We start from the raw sequence: 21,608 nt of genomic DNA, 5'->3' as shown, positions 1-21,608 counted from the left end.
GGTCTTAGCGAACCAGATCTTGCATTAGTGTGTGTAACTGATAGTTGTTTAGATGCATTAGTGAGTCTGGACTTCGACCATGTCTGCATGTCAAAAGTTTTGCTTATCATTTTGTGTCGAAAATTACCTACTTATCATCCTTAGGAAATTATCTGCTTATCATTCTTAGTCTAGACACATCTTACTGCATTGATTGCATGAATAGTGTATAGACAAAAATTCGTATCTTAGCTTATCTACTAATCAATATCTTAACGTATCTGTTACTATAAACATTGCCTGATATATTCCGTAAATTCCTCCGTAATCTACAAAATCTTTTGCTATATATATATATATATATATATATATATATATATATATATATATATATATATATATATATTCTATGTAATTAGAATACCATCCGATAGTCGAAAATCATCTTATATCGAAAAATCCTTTATTCAATAGTACGAAATGGAACTCGTCACTAGTTCAAGTTCTTCGGAACCTGACAGCTATTCCAACATGGATGTTCACCTAAGCTCCGAAAGCAGTGTCACCAGAATGAATCAACCAATCATCCATCCCCAATTCATCTGATGAGTTCGTAGTCAACTAAACCAATGGAGACAAGAAGAAAGCGATTCTTTCCATCCACCGACTTTCCCTCTTGGCGAAGAACCGGAAGCACTTACCGGCGAACCTGTTCGAAACACCATTTTCTTTCTCATTTCCAAGATATCTCGCAATGATTATATGATATCCCAAATTCTGAACCTTATTCATCCGCTCGTTCTGACCGACAATCATCACAGAATAATAGAAGAAGTCAACGAACTTCGTGCTCGAGTAATCAATTTGGAGAATATGGTGCAAAGGTTACAAGCTTCAGCAACATCACTGGCACCAATAGTACTACCAACATCAACACCAGTACCACCAACAACCCAAGTTTCAACATCTCATTCGGTACCTTGAGTATAATCATCGTTCTACATGACGTCTACAACATTTATCTTCGTTCGACATGGCGATTATGAAATCTCTAATGTTTTAGAGATTATATATTCTCGTTCTAACGGTAAATCAAATGAGTTTAATATCATATTGACTCATTAAATCCATGATTACATCTGGAGAAAATATATATGTAAATATATATTCATAAAGATTGTAATTAAAAATTCCTTTGTACAAACTGTTAATGGTGAAAATATTTTAACGGGTAGGTAATACCCGAGAAATATTTAGATTTCACATTAATAAGTTACACGGTACATTCTTCGAATCTGATTCAACGGTCATTTACTATCCTACTTACATCTACCGATATACGTATCCGTTCACCGCAGAGTAACCATTTTCATCCAATTTCATATTTGGATTTTGATTTACCAGAATCCAACAAGTGGCATAATGAAGAAAACGTTGGACAAAATAAAATTTGTTAGAAACAAACAAATTAACTATGAGAAATTTTGTTAAGAATCCACGCTAACTGTTCCTAGCTAACTGTTCCTAGCTAACTGATTACATTTTATTTATCGCAATTTAATTATCGCAATTTATATTCTCGCAATTTTATTTATCGTCATTTAATTTCTGTTATTTCTTTTACGCACTTTAAATATCGGGACACGTATACAAGGTTTTGACATATCATATCGACGCATCTATATATATTATTTGGAATAACCATAGACACTCTATATGCAGTAATGCTTGAGTTAGCTATACAGGGTTGAGGGTGATTCTACAATTATATATATACTTTGAGTTGTGATCGAGTCTGAGACATGTATATAACGGGTCACGATACGTATTAATTAATTCGAATATTATATATTAAACTATATATGAATTATTGAATTACTAACTGTGGACTGCTAACTGTGGACTACCAACATTGGACAATTAAAATGAATTAAAATATTGATTATAACATATGAAACTAAACACTTCTTCGCGTTTGCCACTTGATTTCATCTTAGACCTCATTTATATCTTGACTATTACAATTTGCGTTGAAACCTTTCATGATTCTTGAAAACACCTCAATCGAAAGGATGAACCAACCGCATCTCATCTACGGAAGAAAAGATTGATGCATATAGTTATGCACCTGAAAACACCCAGAACATGAGTAAACGTTTAACACGTATCTGAGCTAGCTCCATTGGCGTTGTTATCACCGAAAATAGCCTTGCAATCCCTTTCCAAATTAGCCAATTTTGTCACAGCTCTAGCAAATCAACTTCGACTTTCATTCGGATTAGCCTTATTATAACTTTGATATATAAGTTGTCCTTCGTCATCGTTATCGGAAAATCATTTATATTCCACCACATTAGCAGTAAACTTACCAGCAACTTTATCACTCATTGGCTTAAGTCTCTCCGAAGAACCATTATATTTGTTCATTAAAAACCTTATCATATACTCATCCACATCTTATAACGAGAATTGCCATACAAATTACCGAAAATCAGCAATCGGTACTTTGAAAACTCGCAGCATGTCTACATCAACAGATATACATATAACCTTTATCTCTTAGAATTATAATCTTCCATTCTAAAATTCTGAAAAGCACCCAACCTACGAATCCATACTCCGAATTTTGAAAAAGATTGAATGAAGCAACAAAAGTTGTAAATGACCTTAACAGTCGAAAGTTTGATAATAAAGAATAGTATGTTGACAAAGCTCAGAAAAGTTGAAACGGGAAAACGGATTGAGCAAACCATGAAGGAGACTTTGAACAAATCACAAGGACTAAACTTGTACATAAAGAATCCTGATGATTCTATTTCTGATAAAATCTTTAGCGTATACCTTACTCTTTAATTGCTCTAAATCATCGTGAATGAAATTCTTCATTCACAATTTGATTCTGAAATTCTAAGATATCATTGCATCTTTCTTTATTAATATCCTCAATATTTCTGAAGATATCTTCATAAATATTCTTGTCCGATATTAATTATCTCTCCGCTCTATCTGTGTTATATCATAAAAGAAACTGTTTTAGTTTCTAAAATTCTGAAAAATTCAAATTTAAATTATGAATGTTTTTGAAGTAGTATTGGAAATTGATGCATGAGTTAGTATAATATAATGACACTTGATCAACGTGATTATATTGTTGTAAGTCATGCTGAGCTTCTAATGGAACGTGATGATTCACAGACCCTACCGTCATCATGTGTCATGTTACACGACTCTTACATTCTACCTAATCTCTAAACATAGCAAGAACGTATTTTCCTGGTAGTTCTACCTCCTCTCTTGAATTCTGGTAATTTAACCAATCAAGATCGTGCTATTACAATCTCTCTCAGAACATTAGTCATGTTCATTCGAAACTTCAGACCTACAAATTCTGGATCATTATTCGCTTGACTTAAAGTCGGGAAGATAAAACAAAACTATGAATTAAGAAAGAAAGTATAGAAGATAGGAGATGTGGAAGTAAGGGAAAAAAGGGGGGGTGGATTTACGAAGATTTTCTCCAAATCCCTTGAATTCCAGAATTCAACCATGACTACATCAAAAGTTAAGATGAATCTATATTTCATTCATTTCGTTCTTTTGTAATAGCTTCACTCGTACACTTCGAATAATCGACTTGTTTTATCCATATTACTCAATGGTAATAAAACTCTATTTATCAACTCATATTCGTCATGAAAACATTCTTATTGTTAGCCATGACAACCTCACTCAAATATCGGGACGAAATTTCTTTAACGGGTAGGTACTGTGACGACCCAGAAATTTCCGACCAAATTTAAATTTAATCTTAATATGAAATCGACACGATAAGCAAAGTCTGTAATATTGAAGTCTCAAAAACTTTGAACTGTGTTCATGTATACATGTGACCTTGACTTATCCCGACGATTCACGAACAATTATGTGTAATTAATATGTAGTATATATATCTATATATAACATTATGAATTAATAAAATATACTTTAATAATTTGAATTAAAATGTAAAATAATATATAGAATAATCAAGTTATTAATGAAATAAATGTATATATGAATTCTATATATTGTAATGTTTGAATATTAAATATTTAATGTAAGTTATAATATATATTACATAATTACTAATATGTAATATTAATATCTAAAACAATAAGTTTTATTATAAATTAAATTATAGTTGTTATAGTAATATTAGTATCACTCTCTATATTAACCTTTATATTAGTAATATTAATATTATCATATATAATATGAAATTTGATACATGTATTATATTAATAATAGTACTAATATTATTGTTATCATTATTGATATTATTAGTATAATCAGTATTACTAAAATCATTAAATTATTATAATTATTGTTATTATAATACGACTTATTATTATTAATATTAATATTATTAATATTATTATTATTAATAACATTTCAAATATTATTATCAATATATCTGATATTGGTATTAGTATTTTATTATTATTATTATTTTTCATAATATTAAGAGTATTATTATTATCAATGTAATTATATTTACTAAGTTTTAATTAATATTATTTATACAATAAAATCAGTTAAAGGATCCAATTTCATTATACATCACCATCAAAAATTTCATTCTTGTCTGTGATCCAGTACATGTCGAATTTAAAAATTGTTATTTTTCTTATTAGTATTATTATGATAATAATATCATTAACATTATTATTATTATCTTTATTCTTATTATTATTATTAGTTTTATTAATATTAATATTAATATTAATATTAATATTAATATTAATATTAATATTAATATTAATATTAATATTAATATTAATATTAATGTTAAATAATATTATGTTTTCCTAATATACATATATAAATAAATATACAGATATACTATACACGTATCTACAGAATATGTATATACAGATAAATACATATAAATATATAGATACACTTTATACATATAAATAAAAAAAGGAATCGTAATCAGTTGTCCATCGTTCTCAAACTGTAGGCAATTTGTTTCCTATCTGATTCCAGTACGATTTGATTCTCAATTTAATCACAAGCTTACAAATTCTGTTAAGGATCACAATAAGTTTTTATTGAGTTTTTATTTGCAAAATCTGTCATATTTGTCTGATTGAGAAAATCAGTACCTTTATTCATTTTATAATCAATCTTTTGCAGCAAATTAGTTAACTAAACAACGTACCACTACCACTATCAATTATAAATAATTTCAACAGCCTTACATTGTCAAAATTAAATAAAAAATTGAAGAAATTAGTCGAACTACCCCGTTTCTTCTTCATTTTTCAATTAGAAAGATTTCGTAATAAATTTTAAAATGTGTTAATGCAGTTCAACTCTAAATCTTCCATTTAAACTAACTGGAAAGTTTCAATTTCCAATTTTCAGTATCAATTTCTAATTTTGGAGTCAAAGTATGATTTTCAAAAGTCAACAGATATGTTCATCGAGAAATTAAAGTTCAATTTTGTGTTTCAAGTTAAATTAAAGGTTCAGAAAGTTTCAAATGATGATCTAAAACCCTTTTCATGTTTTAAGTATAAGCTAAAACGTCCTGCAAATTTGAATTTGATTTTGAGTTTTAACGATGTTCATATAAGCTGTAACAGATTAAATTTTTTTTATTTTTTTATTTTCTTCCTGTTTTAATTACTTTAATTAGTTTCTAAACATTTCTATATCATTTAAGAATCCAAAAACTAACAAAGTAAAATTATTTTGTATATGGTATTACTCTGGTCGATTTGCACTTGGATGAAGAAGATGATAATAGTTAGTTACTGGATATATATTTATATATGTGTATTAAAACAGAAAATCTTGGATAGCTGAATGGTTAGGATGTTTGTGTTTAAGTAAGTGGTTGGAGGATCGAATCTGAACTGGGACATTTTTTTTAGAAACCTGATTTTCATAAGATAGTTCATTTACTTATTCATTATTATTATTATTGTGATTATTATTATTAGTTATGTGATTATTATTATGTTAATTGTTGTATTCACTAAAATTAAGATTATGAATATTATTATCATTATTATTATAGTAACATCAATTAAAACATATCAGTATTATTATTATTAATTTTAATACTATCAGTATTATTATTGTTATTATCACTAGTATTACTAATATTATAATTATTATCATTGCTATTATTACTAATATATGTATTATTATTAATGACATAAGTATTATTATTATTAATATTAACATTATCATTATTATTATGAGTATCATTTAATGAACTACCAATAAAATTATTATCATTATTATTAAAAATAATTACGTTTATGAAAATAAAAGTTTTAAAGATATTATTAAGGTTATAAGTATGTTTTAATCATATTAACAAAAATTATATAAATATCCATATATAACAAGTTACTATTTTTATTAAAATACTAATCAAATATATATATAACTATATTAATATTAAACATTTTGAACATATACAAAAATTAAATATATATATATAATATATAATATAATATATAAACTTGTTCAGTTACGATTATAAGTTTTAATATATATATACAAATGATATAGGTTCGTGAATCTGAGGTCAACCCTGCATTGTCCAGTTGTTCAATGCCGTCATATGTATTTTTACTACAAAATACAGTATCGTGAGTTTCATTTGCTCCATTTTACTCTTTACATTTTTGGGACTGAGAATACATGCACTATTTTTACAACTGCTTTATTAATTGCTTTTGAAATATATTTTGAACTGCGAATGCATGAAATGCTTTTATAAATGTTTGACGAAATAGACACAAGTACTTAAAAACATTCTACGAATGAGCTATGAGTACACCGAATATAACCCCTTTTAGTATGGTAATCTAAGAATTAGGAAACCGAGCTCCTAATTGACGTGAATCTTAAAGATAGATCTATGGGCACTAACCAGCTCCAGTCAGAGAATTTGAACTGCTTTAGTACTTCGAAATAGGTATACAACCGCCAGCTTTAAAAGATATGATCTGTTTGTGAGGTGTACTGATAATGCTAAAAACGAACATATATTTCATAACATTATCCCTCAAGAAAGACAAGCTTTTAATTGCAATTGTTCTATTTACAAGTGATATTCGTTTAAATAATAAAAGGTGAAGACCAAAGACAGATTCGACGAATTGAAGACGCAAACGACCAAAAAGCTCAAAAGTACAAAGTACAATCAAAGTGGTTCAAACTATTGATGAGAAACGTCTAAAAGTTACAAGAGTACGAGCCGCAAAATGCAAAGTACAAGATATTAAATAGTACGAAAGGACGTTCGAAAATCCAGAATCGGGACCAGAGTCAACTCTCAATGCTCGACGCAACGGACTAAAAATTACAAGTCACTATGCACATGAATATAATATAATATATAATTATTTCTTAAAATTATATATATATTATATTATATATAAAACCGTCGGCAAATAAACAAACAAAAGTATGTGAGCTGGATTCCTGCTCCATGCGATCGCATGGCCTGGAGGCTTAAATCCCATGCGATCGCATGGCTTACTTTTTCTGGCCACACTCCTATAAAAAGCAGTTTGGTGCTCGAGTAAAACACATCTTTCTCTAATCTATCTCTCACTCTACGATATATATATATATATATATATATATATATATATATATATATATATATATAATTATAATTTTAATTTTAATTTTAATTTAATAATAATAAGGGTATGTTAGCGAATGTTGTAAGTGTGTAAGTCGAAATTCTGTCCGTGTAACGCTACGCTATTATTAATCATTGTAAGTTATGTTCAACCTTTTTAAACTAATGTCTCGTAGCTAAGTTATTATTATGCTTATTTAATGCCGAAGTAATCGTGATGTTGGGCTAAATATTAAAATTGGGTAATTGGGCTTTGTACTATAATTGGGGTTTGGACAAAAGAATGACACTTGTGAAAATTAGACTATGGGCTATTAATGGGCTTTATATTTGTTTAATTAAATAATAGTTTATTAATTTAATATAAAGATTTACAATTGGACGTACCTATAAATAACCATATACACCTGATCGGAAACGATGGGCGGGATATTTATAAGTACTAATAATCGTTCATTTAATCGGACACGGGAATGGATTAATAGTCAATGGACTTATTAAAACAGGGGTGAATTATATACAAGGAAAATTGGTGTAATTATAGTTTAAGTCCCCAATTAGTTGGAATATTTGACTTCGGATATAAGGATAATTTGACGAGGACACTCGCACTTTATATTTATGACTGATGGACTGTTATGGACAAAAACTAGATGGACATATTGAATAATCCAGGACAAAGGACAATTAACCCATGGTAATAAATTAAAATCAACACGTCAAACATCAAGATTACGGAAGTTTAAATAAGCATAATTTCTTTATTTCATATTTCATATTTCATCGCACTTTTATTTACTGTCATTTTATTCAATTGCACTTTTAATTATCGTACTTTTTAATTTATCGCATTTTATTTATCGTCATTTACTTTACGCTTTAAATTAAGTTATTTTTATTTTACATTAGGTTTTAACTGCGGCTAAAGTTTTAAAATCGACAAACCGGTCATTAAACGGTAAAAATCCCCTTTTATAATAATAATACTACTTATTTATATATTTATATATTTATACAAATATTGTTTTAAAAAAATATAGCGTTAAACTTGGCTAGCTCCCTGTTGAACGAACCGAACTTACTAAAAACTACACTACTGTACGATTAGGTACACTGCCTATAAGTGTTGTAGCAAGGTTTAGGTATATCCACTCTATAAATAAATCAATCACTTGTGTAAAAAAATGTATCGTATTTAATAGTATTTTGCAGTAAAAATATAACTATTTCGTATACACCTCTACGAACATCAAGTATTTTGGCGCCGCTGCCGGGGACTGCTTAAACGCCGGAAGCGAAACGATATATATATATATATATATATATATATATATATATATATATATATATAAAGATTTTTAATTTACTTTTGTAAAAATACGTTTTAAATATTAAAAATATAAAAATATAAAAAGAAAAACATAATATATATATTTTTAAGAGTTGTTCAAAATATAAAAAATTAAAAAGTTTGTATTTTCTTTTACTTACAAAAACTAATAGGTAGTTTTTTTTTTTGTAAAAATATAAGTTTTTATTTATTTTATATAAATACTTTATATATTTATAAAACAGAAAATTAAAAACAGAAAAACATAAAATAAACTGTAAACGGGCTACACTGTAGCAGCCCAAACAATCTGGCCCGATTTCCTAATTCATGCGACCGCATGAACTTTTAACTACCACTCCATGCCATCGCATGGAGTGATTTGACTGCCCTGATCCTAGTACGTACGAAATTAGGGTTAAGTTTATTATTAATTATTATTATTTAACCCTAATTAGGTTTTAATTGTTTAATTAGTTTTTAATATTAGTTTTAGTTTTATTATTTAAATTGTAATATTAAGTTTTAATAGTTTTATTAATTATATAAAATTGATACTTCTATAAAATAAATAATATAAAAATAATATTTTTATAAAAATTGTATTTTTATAAATTTAAGTTTCTTTTTATATTTATATCTTTTTAATCGTTTATCCGTAATATTTATATTTTTTACTCGTAATTAGTTTTAATATAGTTTTGCCGTAGTTATTTTTATTTCTAGATTTTTAGGCTTTGCCGTAAAATCCCTTAAGTGCTTTTTCTTTAGGCTAAGATTTAAGTGCTTTAGAATTTTGCGACGCCGTTTTAAGATTTTAGTACTTTTTAAGTTATTACCATTTTGGATATAGTATTTCTTTTAAGCTTTAATACTTTTAGACGTAACTTTTAATTTTTAGTTTTTAGACTTTTAAGTTTCGACGCGCTACGTTCTTTTTATTATTTTTTGACCATTTATTTTTTGACGTTTTTCGACGCACTCTTTTTCTTTCTTATTTCTCGACGCTCTAGTTTTTTTTTTTGGGACATAGAATTTTCCATTTCTTCTCTAAAATTTCTTTAAATTTCGACGAAAAATTATTTTAAGCGGTTAAATTGATAGACATCCAAAATTTTCTGGTTCGTAGTAATAGTTGGATTTGTTAGTGGCGAATTGTGGGCATCCGATTTAAAGGGTCCTGGCTACCTGCTACATCTATTGGCTATTCGAAATGTGGGCAAAATCAGAAAAGTCTATTAATTTGATAACTTATATAATTTTTATCTTTTATAACTAATAGGATATTCAGTGAATGCACCGAGCAAAACGTTCACCACCTTTTATACGTTCACCACCTGTAACCAGATCAAGACATCTAACCAATATTGTCGCCGTTGATTTTTCTTTAGAATCGTCATCCAGTCAACCAAGTACTCCAATTCAAATTTCCGATAATCCATTTTTTGAACCCGACCTCACAATTGAGAATCCGGAGGATATTCAGGGACAATTCAGAGATCCTGAACCATTAATCTTTCCTCCGGAACCACCAATCATTCAAACAGAGATTGTCGAGGAACAAACCATTAAATCAGAATCCTCTAGTGATTCAGATTCAACAAATTCATTCATGGAAAATCTTGAACCTCTAAGTATGGAAGACCGAATGTGAGCTAAACGCACTGGCCAAGGTCACGCAATTACTCAACCAGACATTAATGCGCCAGATTATGAAATAAAAGGACAAATCCTACACATGGTAACTAATCAATGCCAATTTAGTGGTGCGCCGAAGGAAGATCCAAATGAACATCTTCGTACCTTTAATAGGATCTGTACACTATTTAAAATCCGAGAAGTGGAGGATGAACAGATATATCTCATGTTATTTCCATGGACTTTAAAGGGAGAAGCCAAAGATTGGTTAGAATCGTAACCTGAAGGGGCGATTGATACATGGGATGTCTTAGTTGAAAAATTTCTTAAACAATTCTTTCCGGCATCTAAATCCGTTAGACTTCAAGGAGAAATTGTTACGTTCATACAAAAGCAAAATTAAACTCTATATGAGGCGTGGACAAGATTTGGAAAGTTATTGAGAGGATGTCCGCAACATGGTTTAGACACTTATCAAATAGTACAAATATTCTACCAAGGATGCGACATCACTACACGAAAAGACATCGATATAGCAGCTGGTGGTTCCATTATGAAGAAAAACCACAACTGAAGCTTACAAAATTATTGATAACACTGCTTCCCACTCACATGAGTGGCATCAAGAAAAAGATATCGTTAGATCATCTAAAGCGGCTAGAGCCGATTCTAGCCATGACTTTGATTCCATTTCCACAAAGATAGATGTTGTCGAGAGACGAATGGAAAAGATGACTAAAGATATTCACTCAATACGAATTAGTTGTGAGCAGTGTGGAGGACCACATTTGACAAAAGATTGTCTCAGTATTGAACAAACAATGGAACAAAGAGAGAATGTTTCATACATGAACCAAAGGCCTAGAAATAATTATCAAAATAATTATCAACCGCCAAGACCAATCTACAATCAAAACCAGAATTATAACCGAAATGTTCCATACAACAACCAACAAGGTCCTAGCAATCAACAAGTATCCAACAATCCTTACAATCAGCAAAGACCTATTTTTCAAAATAAACACCACAAACCGATGATAAAAAGCCAAATTTAGAAGATATGATGTCGAAGCTAGTTGAATCTCAAACGCAATTTTTCACATCTCAGAAACAAACCAATGAACAAAATGCTCAAGCATTTAGAAATCAACAAGCTTCTATTCAAAATTTGGAACAAGAAGTAAGCAACCTAGCAAGGTTGATAGGTGAAAGAAAATCGGGAAGTCTACCTAGCGATACAAATGCTAACCCCCGGAATGAAACAGCTAAAGCCATTACCACAAGAAGTGGTATCACACTTAAACCACCTGAAATACCTGTAATTTCTGATGACTCTATTCCTACTCCACAGGCATCACAACTTGAGCAAGATAAGGAAACAGAACCGGTAGTTGAAAAGGTTAATAAAGATAACACAGTTAAGGCTAAACCTTATGTTAAACCATACCAACCACCACTTCCTTACCCGAGTAAAATGAGAAAAGAAAGACTTGAAGCCGAGCAATCCAAATTCTTGGATATGTTTAAACAAATAAATGTAAATCTTCCTTTCATTGATGTAATTTCAGGAAGTCTAGATATGCTAAATTCTTGAAAGATCTAATCACAAATATAAAGAAAATGGAAGAACTCTCGGCTGTTACTATGAATGCTAATTGTTCTGCAGTGCTGTTGAATAAAATACTAGAAAAATTATCAGATCCAGGAAGTTTCACTATCCCATGTTTTCTGGGTAGTCTTAGTTCAATAGAAGCATTGGCAGACTTAGGTGCTAGTATAAATTTAATGTCATATTCATTATACACTAAACTAGACCTTGGAGAATTAAAACCAACAAGAATAAGCATACAACTAGCCGATCGATCAGTAAAATATCCTAGAGGGATAATGGAGAACATGCTAGTTAAAGTTGGTACTTTAGTATTTCCCGTAGATTTTGTTATTCTGGACATGGAAGAAGATTCTCGAGTTCCTCTCATATTAGGAAGACCATTCTTAAACACGGCTAAAGCAATAATAGACGTGTTCTGTAAGAAACTGACCCTAAGTATAGAGGACTAGAGTGTTACTTTTTCTGTGGATAGAGACATGCAAAAACCGCAATCTGCGGATGATACATGTTATTATATTCAAACTATAGATTCACATGCATAATTGTTAGAAGAATTTCCAGAATTACAAGGAATAGGAGAATGTTCTTTAGGAGAAGGAACTGAACCAATTGATGAAACTGAAATGTTAGCTACACTTATGGCTAATGGGTATGAACCAACAACAGAAGAAATTCAAATGTTAAAAGAAGAAGACAGATATCGATACAAATCATCGATAGAAGAACCACCGACATTAGAGTTAAAGCCACTTCCAAACCATTTGGAATATGCTTATTTACATGGTGAATCTGAATTACCTGTAATAATATCGTCTTCTCTTACGGAAAATAAAAAATCTCAACTCATTTCTGTGCTAGAAGCTCATAAACCAGCTATTGTATGAAAGATTCATGACATTAAAGGCATGAGTCCTTCGTATTGCACACATAAAATCCTAATGGAAGAAGGTCATAAAACCTATGTGCAACGCCAACGAAGACTAAATCCTAATATGCAAGATGTTGTTAAGAAAGAAATTATAAAACTGCTAGATGCAGGTTTAATTTATCCAATCTCTGATAGTCTATGGGTAAGCTCGGTTCAATGTGTACCTAAGAAGGGTGGCATGACTGTCATCACAAATGAGAAAAATGAGCTTATTCCTACTAGGACTGTAACAGGATGGCGTGTTTGTATTGATTATAGAAAATTAAATGACGTCACCAGAAAAGATCACTTTCCCTTACCTTTCATTGATCAAATGTTGGAAAGATTAGCCGGAAATAGTTATTATTGTTTTCTTGACGGTTTTTCCGGATACTTTCAAATTCCAATAGCACCCGAGGACCAAGAGAAAACTACATTCATGTGCCCGTATGGTACTTTTGTTTACAAACGCATGCCATTTGGACTTTGCAACACCCCTGCAACCTTTCGAAGGTGCGTGATGGCGATTTTTCACGACATGATAGAAGAATGCATGGAAGTTTTCATGGATGACTTTTTAGTCTTCGGTGATACTTTTGAAACATGTCTAGTTAATCTTGAACGAATGCTTATTAGATGCGAACAATCAAATCTAGTACTTAATTGGGAGAAATGCCATTTCATGGTTAAAGAAGGCATCGTTCTTGGTCATAAAATTTCAAAGGAAGGAATTGAAGTGGATAGAGCTAAAGTAGATGTAATTACTAAACTTCCACATCCCACCAATGTTAGAGGAGTTAGGAGTTTTCTAGGGCATGCCGATTTTTACCGACGTTTCATAAAAGATTTTTCTAAAATTGCCACTCCTATGAATAAACTCCTAGAAAAGGATGCTCCATTCATCTTTTCAGATGAATGCATCAAACCTTTTAATATTCTTAAAGAAAAACTCACTAATGCGCCGATCATGATAACTCAAAATTGGAATTTACCGTTTGAACTTATGTGCGATGCAAGTGATTTTGCAATGAGAGCCGTTTTAGGACAAAGGATTGAAAAACGATTTCAATCTATTTATTATGCTAGTAAGACGTTACAAAGAGCACAAACGAATTACACAACTACTGAAAAAGAACTCCTTGCTATTGTCTTTGCTTTTGACAAATTTCGTTCATATCTAGTTCTAACTAAAACGGTGGTCTATACTGACCATTCTGCTCTTAGATACCTATTTTCGAAACAAGATGCCAAACCACGATTAATCCATTGGATCTTACTCTTACAAGAGTTCGATATTGAGATCCGAGACAAAAAGGGAGCAGAAAATCTCGCCGCTGATCATCTTTCTCGTCTTGAAAATCCTGAATTAGAAGTTCTCAATGAATCGGCCATACAAGATAATTTTCCTGATGAATATCTATTGAAGATAGATTATAGTGAAATTCCATGGTTTGCAGACTATGCAAACTACTTAGTATGTGGATTCCTTGAAAAAGGATTGTCGTACCAAAAACGAAAGAAATTCTTTAGTGATATAAAACACTATTTCTGGGAAGATCCACATTTGTTTAAAAGTTGTCCCGATGGAATAATACGCCGATGTGTATTCGGAGATGAAGCTAGTCAAATCTTAAACCATTGTCACACAGGACCAACAGGAGGGCATTATGGGCCTCAACTCACAGCAAGAAAAGTTTACGATGCTGGATTCTATTGGCCTACAATTTTCAAAGACGCACACCTTCTTTGCAAATCCTGCGATGCTTGAAAAGGGCCGGAAAAATAAGTCAACGTGATGAAATGCCACAAAATGTCATTCAAGTATGTGAAGTATTTGACGCTTGGGGTATTGACTTTATGGGTCCATTTCCAAAATCTCATAATAATCTCTACATTCTCGTTGCCATTGATTATGTATCTAAATGGGCGGAAGCACAAGCTCTCCCAACTAATAATGCACGAGTTGTATTCAACTTCTTAAAACCTCTTTTTGCTAGGTTTGGAACACCGAAAGCTTTAATAAGTGATCGGGGTACTCATTTTTGTAATAATCAACTTGAGAAAGTTCTCAAAAGATATGGAGTAACTCATAAAATCTCACCACTTATCATCCACAAACAAGTGGACAAGTTGAAAATACCAACCGAGTATTAAAATGTATTCTAGAGAAAACTGTAGGATCAAATCCGAAGGAATGGTCCATGAAATTGGAGGATGCACTATGGGCTTTTAGAACAGCCTACAAAACTCCAATTGGAACCACACCTTTTAGAATTATTTACGGAAAAGCATGTCATCTTCCAGTAGAAATTGAGCACAAAGCATTTTGGGCTTTGAAGACGTGTAATCTTGATTTACATGAAGCCGGACGTTTACGGTTAAGCCAACTAAACGAATTAAAAGAATTAAGACATGAAGCATACGATAATTTGTTAATCTATAAAGAAAGAACGAAGAAATGGCATGATAAAAGAATCAGAAGTTTAAAAGAATTTAAAGAAGGAGATAGAGTTCTACTTTTCAATTCACGATTCAAGCTATTTCCTGGAAAATTGAAATCAAGATGGTCTGGACCATTCATAGTCAAAAGAGTTTTCCCATATGGAACAATAGAGTTAATAAATTAAAATGAAATTGAATTTAAAGTTAATGGTCACAGAGTTAAACATTACATAGATAATTTAATGGAAGTTGAAAACGAAGTTAATCACAATTTCGACACCACAGCTAACTAAGTGTGGGGAGAATCAAGTCTTTTAAGGATAATAGTTATTTCTTTTAGAGTTAGATATTCTGTTTCCGCGTAGTTTCCGAGAATGGAATCCGAATGGTCTTTCTTCTTTGATCTGAACCATGGTCTAATGCTACACGCTATGATTACTAAACGTAATAATGACACCCTTCCGAGTAAATTGGTATCATTCATAAGAGAAAAAATGGACGGAGTAAGAAAAGAACTCAGAAAAGATCATCATAAAATACATTTTGGTAAAGGAAAATCAAAATCCGCAACAAAAAGAAGAGCACGACACCTTGAAAGATGTTATAAATGCGGAAAATGGTCACACGAAGGTAAATGTTCAAATAATCAAACATATTCAAATACCGAATTTGTTACTCTATGCAGAGAAGGACCGTTCATATGTTTAGAAGAAAATATATTGAAGAATCGAGGTTACACTTACGTAGCTATGGAAAATCAAATCACACGACTCTCCTATGAGTCAGCTAAAGCAGGTCTCTGAGAATTCTTTCTCATAGGTAAGTATGTACAGTTTTTAGTTTTATTTTTATTGCTTTTAACCTTTTGATAATAAACGCTGAATCGTTCGTTATAAAGTATTAAATTGGTATTCAATAAAATTAGGTATGTGTAACCGAAATTATTGATATCATACAAAAATTTATTACATCACTGCGAAATTTACCGTTTATTCTTAAGGTATAAATATCTTTAATCAATCAATCCTAAAATATTTCAAAAATTCGTCAGGAGTAAAACTAGGTTATGGAACCGAAATTACTTTACCGAAAAGAGGGGCGCATATTTTAGAAAATATTTGATTGATTAAAGTGGGATAAAAGACCAAAAAGAATTTTTTTTTTTTACCTTGTTTTTAAAATTAATATATAAATACTAAATTAATATTGTAAACTTTTTAAAATCAATATATTTAAGTTTGTAAATATTTGAAAAATTAATATTTTTAATATAAGTTTGTATGTATAAAAAATGATATTTATATGAATTTTTAATTTTATGCATTTTTAATATAAGTTTGGTGTGAATTTAAAAACAAAATGTACTTTATTTCATTAAGTTAAAAATGTGATATCTAAAAATTCGTCGTGAGTTGAAAACAAGGTCGTTGAACCGAAATTGCTTTACCCGAGGGCGGGACGAGAAATTTTATTATCATTATTTTTAATCTTATTGAATTAAAGTATGCTAAAAACATTTAAAAAACCCAAAAATCTTTGCTTTTAAAACAACGCTTTGAAATGACAAATTTTTAAAATTTTGTCGAGGGACGGACTAGGACATCGATCCGAAATGACCTCGTCCTTAATAACAAGGAAAACAAAATTTTAATTTATTAATTTTTGTTTTATTAAGTAAAAGGATTATATAAAAATAAAAAAAAAATCAGACCCCATGCGATCGCATGGGGTTCCTTTGAAAATTTCATTCGGTCGCATGGGGATCAAATTCTGGCCAGAAATAAAAAGAGCAGCGAGCTGCTGCTGCTTCTCACTTTTAACACATACATACACGAACATCTCCCAAAACACCCCTAAATTCGCCATTATTTCACCAAAATTCACCAAATTTCTTGCTATAATCCGCTCTAATCATGAATTTGTTAAGAAGTTTATCAAGAAAGGTAACAATTACATCCACTAACCTCTTTAAATTTGATTTTTAGTGTTCTTGGGCTATAATTTACCTAATTTGATTTTGTTAATTTCTAGTGTAATTAGAGTTAAATTGTTAGTATATTATGCATGTATAACCTAGATTGATGCTATTTAACATGATTTGAAGCCAAAAACTTCAAAAATTTTAGAAATCTAGGGTTTGTGTTCTTGAGCAATTTGGGGCTTTTTGATATAAACAGGTTATGGCCGATTTTTGTCATGAATAATTGCTAAATTAAGTAGTGTAACATGTTTAGGTAGCTAAATGATCCAAACTTTGATCCTAAACATGATTTTTGAGAATTAAAGTAGACTTTTTAGGTCTAAAATTCATGAACTTGATTAAATTGATGTAAATGCCATTTGAAACTTGTTTAATTGTTAGTAATGGTTATTTTTGACATGTTATTTGAGTTGAATGCTTATGAACTTTGTAAACATTTTCATAAATGCTTATTTGAAAAAGTGTAGAATTGTTAAAATTGTGAAAATGTGTATAAGTTTAATTTTGATTAAACATGTTATTGTAATTGTTTCAAGTTGTTATTTTGCTAACACTAATGCATATTTGGATGCACAAATTTTGTGTTTAATGTGTTTTGCAAAAAAATACCGATACTGATGGTGCATCATCATCATCTAGGCAACCTGCTCCAGAATCTGAACCAGAAATGCAATATGAGCCACAATATGAACCAGAACCTGAACAGGAGCAACAACAGGAACAACAACAACAACCTGATCAACACGTACCGTATTATGATTCGCAACAAGAATATGTTAATGCCTACGTACAATTTCCGATTCATTCGATAATAGCACACCCAACGATTCATGAAGAACAGTTGCATCCTAATTTCAGATTTGATCGAAGTTGGAGAGATTACCCAACGTACCAAAGTAACAAATTCAAACTGGTAACGAAAAATGTAGAAGTGCCGAGGGTAATCGATTGGGAGCCTTTGGAAAGAGTCCAACTAGTTAACTCAGTTAGACAGCATTTGATCCAAAGGTATGGCAGCTCTTCTTTTTCCGATTGGGAACGTTTATTCACCATTCGTAGGCCTGTATATAAGGAATGGTGCGTTGAGCTTATGAGTACTATATCACTTAATGCGGATGTAGTTAGGTTAGATGATAGAAGTTTTCTTAGATTTTTACTTGGCCGTAGGATGTACAGGATGTCCATGTTGGACATGGCCAGCGCTTTATAGATTTACACTCCTGGTGAATTACTACTACCCGATTGTACAAATTTGATTTATCATGGGGAGCGGGTAGATAGGAATTTTGACGCGGACGCCATCTGGAGGCGTATGTCAAATTATAATCTTTTTTCGCTAGGAGGAAAACACTCCTATTTAGACATTAACAAAGCAGAGCTACGTATTATACATAGATTTTTAGCTAATTCGATTACACAAAGAGGTAAAAACAAGGAGAAGATGACCTTACACGATTTATTTTACCTTAAGTGTATTCGAAACCCTAGAAGCTTTGTTAATATCCCCTACTGTGTTGGTTTTTATCTGTCCAAAGTAGTGGCAGGAATACAGGACGGGGGAGTAATAGGAGGAGGTATTTTTGTTACTCTCATTGGAGAGTATTTGGGTGTAGATAGGGATTAAGGGGGTCCACTTATGGTATGTAGGGAACAGGATGATACTTTAGTATTGAAGGTCTATCAGGGTGCTAAGGTATTAAAGAGCAGACATAATCAGGCAGTACCATATGATGGTAATCATTCACAGGTAGAGAGAGGTTCAGATGAGGAAATAGAGGAAGCAGATGACATTAGAGATGTCATTAGGGAGGCTATGACTGATGTCTACCAGCGTATAGATGAGGTAGAAATGACAAACCAGGATAGACATAGTCGGTACAAGCAGTGGAAAGCCGAGAATGTGTACGAGCATTCCAGGAAATGACAGCATGATAGATGGCACTATCATCAGCATCAGATCATGAGCCAGCTATCACCTCAGGATAACTACGTACCGACCCGACCTGCTTACTATCCTCCACACCAGCCCGATATGCGACCACCATTTACTCTCTACGACCCTAACCAGGCCTATCAGTACACCTATAACCAACCATGGAACCCGCCCGACAACATGAACTGGAACCCCTATCCAGATTGATACAGTTCCCGTTGGTAATTTCTATGATTTTTATCTTTTTATTATTTTTATTTATTTATGTTTAAACATATTATATTGTGATACTTTTATGTAAGTTTTAACATTTTTATTATGTTGTACTAATATTTCATATTTGATTTGAAAGTGGGATGTTAAGTCCCATTTCAAATTACCATGCATGTTTATATTTGTATCGTATGTATTTTATTTCACGTAAACAACAGGGTGAAACAGCGCATTTTCAAAGACTGACATTAAGTTCTGCAAAAGCTACTAATTTTTACGACAAAACGAAAAACAAATGTGATGTAACAACAAGACAGAATGAACAAATGATGTGCACCATTTATCATTCAACAAACAAACGCCAATATGTTTGGAAACTTTGGTAAAATTTAATCATTTTTCTACGCTAATCACCCTCAATAATTTAAATTGTTACTGATTTCTTGCAAATGAGGACATTGCAAGATCTTAAGTGTGGGAAGGGGTTAAATTCTTTCAGATTTTTAAAATTTTAAACTTAAACACTTGGTTACCATTAAAAATACTAGTAACGCAGTAGTTGTATTAGAATCTAGTGCTCTCTGATAATAAAGAACAGCCCTAGTCTTATATACTGACTACCCAATTCTAGTAAAATTTTTCAAAATTTTCAAATAAATGAATTCAAAATCATGTTTATATATATTTATGAACGATAAAACTAGGTGTTAGCACCGAAATTATTGTTACCTCGGAAAGGACATGAATTAAGAAACACCCCAAAAAGTAAGAATTCATTTAAAATGGAATAGAGGACAATAAAAAGGCAAAGAAAGAAAAATAAAAGCCAAATGTGAGAAAAATTTACCAAGTTATTTAAAACATATATCACATATTTTTGTACAAATAATTGAAGATACTTTTGTTTTGGACAAAATTAACCGTTTTACCCGGTAAATTGTAATATATTTGAAAGAAAGATGGATCTACACGATGAATCAATTCCATCATTAAAAGGAAGTAAAGTCTTCCGAAAAAGACACTCGCTTCTTGATTTAGGTCAGGAAGTTGTCGTCCAGACCAGTTGTAGAGTCTACGAAAAACCTTGAAAAGTTCAGCTGGAAATCCACAGACCTCAGCATCAAACAGGGTCGTCAAGTGGTCAGACTTATCCTAACCATGAGAGGATCTGTCTCGTACAATGGGGGGGCACCGTGCAAATTAGCTTATAAAACTAATGAATCAGATCCCCAGAAAGGATAATCTCCTTAAAAGATCAAAAATCAGCTTTTAAGACTGATATTACTCAATCCTTGAGATTGACTTTTAAAGATTGAGAATTACAAACTCATGGAATTCGATGATATCTAAACTCGAGCTTGAACGAGAAAATATTTTGATCAAATTACAAACCGATTTGTTTTCTGAAAACCCATTTTCAATGCGTTCATTACCATTGAACGTAAAATCCTAGGAATTCACCTGGAATTCATTAGGTCACCTGAACCAAATCGGGTGTCAACTGTAAGAACGGTGGTTGCATAGCATGGTCGAAGACAGGACCTTGTGCCAGACCGAAAAACTATTGGGTGATCTTTACTATTGCTCCTACAAAAGATAGTAATTGCATCCGACACGTTATAGACCATAATTAAAAGCATGTCACGGGACATTTCCTTAATAGTTACTTGTTCAACGCTTTTCTTTACAACCGGACGGTAGTTTACCGAAAGGTAATATATGGAACAAGTATACTGGACGTGTTGCTTTCCTAATACAAGGTTAGCAAGTGGGTGACACAAAACTGCAAGTTTTGAGCTAAAATTTTCAAATCTGAAACCCACAAAACCCACAAAAACATTTTGCAAACACCGGTGAAGAGTTATTCCGGAAAACTTATCTAGGGTAAAAGCTAGATTTAATTTTCAAAAGATCAAATA

The sequence above is a fragment of the Rutidosis leptorrhynchoides genome, chromosome 10, assembly GCF_046630445.1.
Source record: "Rutidosis leptorrhynchoides isolate AG116_Rl617_1_P2 chromosome 10, CSIRO_AGI_Rlap_v1, whole genome shotgun sequence".
In the NCBI taxonomy this organism is placed as follows: domain Eukaryota; kingdom Viridiplantae; phylum Streptophyta; class Magnoliopsida; order Asterales; family Asteraceae; genus Rutidosis; species Rutidosis leptorrhynchoides.
The sequence above is the reverse complement of the archived record's forward strand: the minus strand, read 5'-3'. Positions refer to the sequence as shown.